Raw genomic sequence first — 7,248 nt, 5'->3', positions numbered from 1 at the left:
AAATAGACAAATCTTAAATCTTACGTTGGCGTGTAAAGAAGAAAATGTAATTTGAAAATATCATTTACATTGATTTCCATCGAATCGAAGGTCGTCGGGTCGTTCTCTCTGCTACAAAGAGAAACGACATTCGTTCTAAAGTCTCGTTTCATGGCCGTAGGGGCAGCGAGCCGACGAGTAAACCAATAAACGAGGCTACCATCTGCTTGCCAGCCGGTATCTTTCTTCGTCCTTCTCTTTTCATCCTGTATCCGTTCATCTCTCGTTCGTCCGTTGCTTTTCGTTTCTTTGCTTCTCTCTGTCCATCTTCTTCTCCCTTCTTTCTCCCCCATTTTCATTCTCTCTCTCTTGTTCTCATTCCTCTTCACAATTCGGTGGACCATTTTATTCGCTCCTAAAATGAAATCCAAACAACGACTCAGCATCCAAGCGTAAATTGTTCGCGTGTATATATTTGTTTGTTTTTATATTAATCCATTACAGTCATTTAATTAACTTAGTCTGTAAAATAAATAAATAAAAATATTACTCGAACTGTGTGCATCGAGTTTGATTATTCGTCTGGAATGCAATTGATTTATACGACTTAAGTATATTTTATTATTGTTGTGAGATGAAAAGGGGAAGAAAAATTTGTTCTTTCAAGCAAGTCAAAGAATTTGAAAATATCACCCAAGTCGATCCCTGAAACCAAGGTCTCGAATGAAAGAAAGAACGAACGAACAGCATTATCTGTGATTTTTACGAGCTTACCTGGTCGAATATCCGTAAAAGAAAGAAAAGGAAAAGAGCAAGAACAGAAAAAAATAGAAAGTTAGGGGTATAGTATCAGGTCAGTTTTCGTGATTTATTGCCGTTACAAAATAACGATGGGGGGCATGCTTTTTTCTTCCTGACCGTAACCTAATATCTACGAAAGATTTCTATTTCTGTTGGAACATCTCTAACTACGTTTTAACATTGTTATTTTTAAACGAGTGACAATAAGAAATAGTTAATAAATACATAAATTCGAATTGTAAAATAGTGCAAAGATAGTGGCGTTCTTGAATTAATTTCGTGATAATTTGTGTAGGAAATAGTTTTTTAACCCTACAGATACTCTGAAATTACTCTTTACTCTGATTTTGGTGTTTTACTCTTGCAACTTTTACTCTACTCTTTTAGTTCTTACTCTATTCTTCTAACTCTGATTTTACTCTTTCAGCTCTTACTCTACTCTTTTAACTCTGATACTCGTCGATACTCTTTCACACACTCGTTAATCTCACTCGTCAAAATCTTTTCTCTTCATATGCTCGTAGACTCTTTACACTCGTCAAACTCGTTAATACTCTTTACTCTTAATACGATCGTAGACTCTTCCTCCCCTGTACATTTTCTCACCTTATATCCTTTCTTCCTTTTGTCTTCCCCACATCCACGCTAAGCACATCTATACACACATACTCTCTTATTCCCTAACCGAAAAACAACTTTTTACTTATACTAGATCGTTCTTGAACATTCTCATTTCAACGTTTCTCGCTTCTATATTTATTCTACCATAATAAAGGAAGACATTTCTTATACTTCTGCCTAATAGAAAAACAATTTTACTTATACTCGATTGTTCTTGAATATTCGTATTTCAACGTTTCTTACTTCTATATTTATTCTACAATAATTAAGGAAATTATTTCTTATGCCTTTACCTAGCTGAACAACAATTTTACTTATACTTGATTACTCTTAAATATTCAAATTTTAACGTCTTTTGCTTCTAAATTTATTCCAATCCCACATTTGTATTTACATTTGATAGAATACTGTAAATTAAATTATTATTGTTTTCTTCAAATGAAGTTGATTGAATAATTTGCTATGTTGTGCCGAAAAAAGTAAATTCTTAAAAATCTTTAATTAGACAAATGAACCGTTTTAAAGTCCAATACCGTACTGTTTTGCAATTAATTCCTTAGTTGACGTCTACGTATAAGCTTTTGTAATAAAAGTATTATGTGTTGAACGTTTGTATAATAAAAAAAGTGTACTTTCAATGTATAATAAACTTTCAAATAAACAATAATTATTTATTCGGATTTAAACACGTAGAAAACTAAAAGTATGATTTAGATTGTAACAATAGTCTGAATTTTAATATACTAACTAAATATATTAAATTTAAACTACGATAGGTTGATTATTGATTAAATTTCATAGCTTCAAATCAATAATAAAAATTATTAGATATGAATGATATTTTGAAACGGAGTTCAAGCGATTGTGGGAATCAGTTGATATCAACTAAACGGAACATAAGAGATTAACAAGGGCTCATCATCACCGACTGACTCTCTCCTACCCATTTACGTATGACATCAAATGACGTCACTTCTCGCGGAAACGTGTTAGTTTATGATAGTTGGTATATTAATTCAACGCTATACAAGACTCGTGAAATTACAGCGCGTGCGAGTTCCTGTGAATAGAAGCGAAAAGAGATAAATTTCGCGACGGAAAACGCCCGTTATTTCGTTTCAAACGAATGAATGATATACTCATATAATAACATTCAGACTTTCTAACGATTCTTTATAATAATATTCGTACTTATGGCATCACCCGACGATTCTTTCATTTTCATGAATATTTATTATCGGCCTACTTTATTAAATGCAATAAGATAAAATATTTTATTTAGTTAGAGAAATCACAAATAAACGGCTATGCTCGTTAAAATATATTTCTCAATATTCTATTTCGTATAATTTATTTGATCAAATGAAATTTTTGAATTATGGAATTCGTACAAAATAACGAACCTTTCCTATTGTAAATAATTAAATTTTATACGCGTTTATTTTATTTATTTGAATTTTCACAGTTTTCGATGATTCTTTGCTTCGTCGTTTTTTTTTTGTTTTTGAGCTAATTCTCTACTTTTGGAAACCTTGCTTATTCCTTTAGATCAAGAGAGAGAGAGCGTTACTTAAGTATAACCCGAATATAGAAAAATTTTAGTCTATCCTAGGCTAATGGCTAACATCTTGAACTTATTCTTCTCATCAATTTTGTAAATGAATTTAAAACCTATATCATGCTCTCAATGATAACAAGCTAACTACGCGAACGTTAATATAGCAAGTAAAGAATCTAAATAAAACAAGTCACATAAAAATTCGAAAAACTAATCGAATCTTTAAAGGCAAGTTCAAATATGATATAAATACTCAAGCAAATTCGAGTAACTGATCGAGTAACAAAATGATTAGGAGATCGAGTGCTTATTGGACATATGAAGATGGTCAAAAAAAAAAAAGATATGAAATAAATCAGGCTATTATTTTCTGATAAGTCGTTGTTTACAACCCATATTCATTCTATTGGTAACAATTATCAAATAAAAAAACAAACAAATGAAATTTAACATCCTGTATATTTGAAAATCTCTTCGAAAAAGATGATCGATTTAATCAAATGATTAATACCCGATTATTCTTTTGCAAACTTTCTTAAACCAATTAACAAGTTGTAATGTTGCATAAGAAATATGTAAAACGTTTTTGCGTATAAAAACGATTAGTAGTTCCTGGTTAATTCTTACAGGAACTACGGTAGCTTTACTTCTTGACTATTAGACAACATGGATACAACATCGATCATCCAATGCTTTGTCGCGTCATGCTACATCTTGTCCATTCACCTATCGATTCATACTATAGCTCCTGTCAGTGCGCATTAACTAATAACTTGCTTGAAAAAAAAAAAATAAATAAAGGATCTAGAAAGACTAGCGACTTAGCTTTCCTATTTTCTATCACCGAATTCATACTACTTGTCGTCACCTTTTTGATATAATTACAATCTTTATAATGATTAAATATAATTAATGATGATTTTCAAAAATAATGGAACGTTGCAACATAGTTATTAGAAAGAAAGTTACGCAAATGAAAGACAAATTTTATTTGTTAAGTGATTAAAATATTTTTATCTAAATTTTCTATCTATTAAAAAATTAAAATTGATTTGTTAAAAATTTTAATGTTAAAAAGAAAGTTTATATAAGTGAAAGGAAATATTATCTGGTAAGTGATTAGAATATTTTGATTGAAATTATGTATCTCTTGGAAAATTAACATTTATTTGTTAATAACTGTAATCTTAAAAGAAAGAAAATGTTTAATATGTATATCCAAAAATGACGAGTCTAGAAAATTTTTAATTTAAATTCAAATCTTTCGAGAAATTGGAAGGAATAATATTATCGTTTATAACGTCGTGAAATTTTATCAACGCTTTTTCGAGAAAGAGCTACGACTTTCTTGGGTCGCTTAAACGGTGAGTTTAGGGATCGGAAAGTTAGATGTGGAACGTGGGCTGAGAGTGAGTCCTTGATTAAAGTCGTAGCCGGTTTCCCTCCTGCAAACAGCTATGACTAAGAACATAGCCTTTCTGAAAATCGTTACGGAACTTTTGATTAAAAATTCGTTGGAATGTTTGTTCTATACGATAACCGAGATCATTTCGAATCGCACGATGAATTAATCTGTATATTATCATTGACGAAATAAATAAATATTGAAAATAATAAAAAATAATGCTAAATTTAGAAAATTATCTGGAATGGAATGTAATGTTTTTTAATTATTATCATTTTGTTAGATATTAATAGAAGCATTTAAGCATTGAAATACATTTATGGAATCATTACAACTACTTTGGTTACGAAATAAAATTAATCATGTTAAGAAATGAAGATAATTGTGCTCGATTGGACGAGTATGTTTTATCTTTCTTTTTTCTAACAGATTTAAAAACATCGGATTGCGAAATAACCTGACTTACTTATGTAAAAACTGAATTAATTAATTATAGTTTTGTTTTTACCGACGTACTTTATCAATCTCTATGAATTCTAATTAAATATCTCGATGCAACATAATAATTTTATTCATACATCATTTCGTACGAGAAAAAAATATATTTGAAAAATATTATTTTTAATTCAAATAGTTAATATCTTACCACAGTTAATTCGATTTTCTTCGTGTTGAGAGTTAAAAAAGAAAACATACACATTAGGTACACTTTAAAAAAGAAATATCATCGTGACGTTCGAGAAGAGCGTGTTGTAAACATGGAAGATCACGCACGAGGATAAAAAGAAAGGCAAAAATGGAGAGTATAAGAAAAATAAAATCATTGAAATTTGATCGAAAGAAGAAACATGAATTGTTTTCCAGTATAAAAGGAGAGAAAAAGAATAAATAAAAAAAAAAAAAGAGAACAAATATTCTAACGAAAAGCTGTTCGATAATATTCGGGAAAATATTGGATGTACATATTTACGGGCGTTACGAAATGGCACCTAGTACGCGAGCGAGGTAGAAGAACACTGTGCAAATCGATCGGCGTCGGAGTACCCGCCAGATTGCTCGAGTATTCGCAGGAGTACCAAAATTCACCAATAATGGAGCCACCGTCGACAACGTGGACGCCTATATGCGCCTCCTTATATTCCGACTACAAACCAGAAAACACGCGATAAGTCGGCTTTGACGACTCGCCACACACTGTATGATCCTATCTGCTCTCCGTTTCTTTCTACTACGCTCTTCTACCTATGTTTGTGTGCGTGTATACTACACGGACGAGAAACGCGTCTATACTTTTCCCAACCCTGAACGAGAATGAAGCGTACTCGCGAGCGCGCACGTGTATCAATACCAGAAGGACAATATCACGAAAAAATATGTCGTTGCAATTTTCGATCCGCAACCTAATCCTCTTTTGCGAGTCCATGTTTTTTAGGGGGGTGGGGGTGGCTATATTAAATTATTTGTTTAAAGAATTTGTAAGTTTATGTCTTGGATAGAATTTGATCCGTATTTGGGATAATTCGATATTTTTTACTCTGCTAAAATAATGATAACATTAAAGAGAAATTAATATAATTATTATAAGAAGCATGTAAATAAGATAACGGTGAAATAAAATTATTAACAATTATAGTTAAATAAATTACAGCGCAATAAAGGATACTTTGATATTAAATCTAATAATGATGATTATAAAAGATAAATAAAATTCTTACCCTTTGTATTACATTATCTCAAAAGCCAGAAGAATATCGGATTGAACATTAGCCGCCATTACAATGTTTCGTGTGGAAAATTCTTCCCATTAATCTGCACGTTTCTCTCTTAATCATCTTTAAAATAGAATCCAAATGTAATCTGATTTTTGTAGTAGATTTTTCGTAGTTGATTAAACTTCTTCGTGTAGTTTTATTGACGCAACGGAAGAACACTGGAAGCGTCAACTGTAACGACTGGTCGAGTCTGCGTCGAAAGGAGATTGAAAACGCGCACGGGAAACAGCGCTGGGCGTCGCCATCGTTGGGGATGAAGGCACCCTAGTGGTTTCGAGGGATGCTGTACATTACGAATAGTGGGGATGAAAGGAGGGAACCTATAAGCTTTGAAAGGATACCCTATCCACTTTCTGCTAACCTGATCTCTTCTAGGACGAAAAGCGAACTAACTTCTCTCGCAACCTTCTCTTGTATATATAAACATCATCCTCTTTGTATGTTTACGTTAGAAATTCAAATGTTTAGCATTGAGTTTTTATTCTAATAACTCTTGTATTATTGGATTAATCGATGTTTGATATATACAATACATATCTCGATTCTTTGTTATCTTTATTTTTTGTAAACTATAAATAAATAAAAATCACGGTATATTTTTTTTAACGTGTATTAGTACTATGTGTTACTTTAATCTTTCTACTATATTAGTATTTACATTTATCTATCTTTTTGTTATTATAAAATGATTCTTTAAAGATTTATTTATAATATAAAAAATTACATATAATATTTTTAGTTAAATATTCTCGATAACCTACCAGCTGTTGATAAGAATAGTAAATTAGTAAAATCAAAGAATACAGAAATATGTAGAAGCTTAGAAGTTCCCTTTTTTATCTACCCATACTCATCTTAGTTACTACCGGAACCATCAGTAGACGATAATTGGTAGAATACTGTATTCTTCGATAGTATTGTATCGTTCTTTGATAGTTTGTACCGTTCTTTGATAATATTGTACCATCATCGCGTTAAGTTAAGAAATCATCGACTGTCGGTAAATGATATCGACAGACGTAACCCATTTTATATTAGTCGGTAAGCCAGAAGATGCTTTTGTGCTATAATCTTATTCTATTTGGATAAAGATAGCATTGCAATCGTTCAGT

At 31.2% G+C, this 7,248-nt stretch overlaps 1 long non-coding RNA gene across 1 annotated transcript; it reads right to left on the bottom strand.

Moving 5' to 3' along the window:
* Positions 1–246: 246 nt before the first annotated feature.
* LOC122516456 lies at positions 247–5,097 on the bottom strand. Its single transcript, XR_006303570.1, has 2 exons — positions 5,011–5,097; positions 247–394 (listed from the first exon to the last, which is right to left on the bottom strand). It is a non-coding gene; the product is annotated as an uncharacterized LOC122516456 (long non-coding RNA).
* Between the last annotated feature and the right edge of the window lie 2,151 nt (positions 5,098–7,248).

This window comes from Polistes fuscatus, unplaced genomic scaffold, assembly GCF_010416935.1.
Source record: "Polistes fuscatus isolate 324 unplaced genomic scaffold, CU_Pfus_HIC Scaffold2, whole genome shotgun sequence".
Lineage (NCBI taxonomy): Eukaryota > Metazoa > Arthropoda > Insecta > Hymenoptera > Vespidae > Polistes > Polistes fuscatus.
This window is presented reverse-complemented; position numbering and strand designations above follow the sequence as displayed.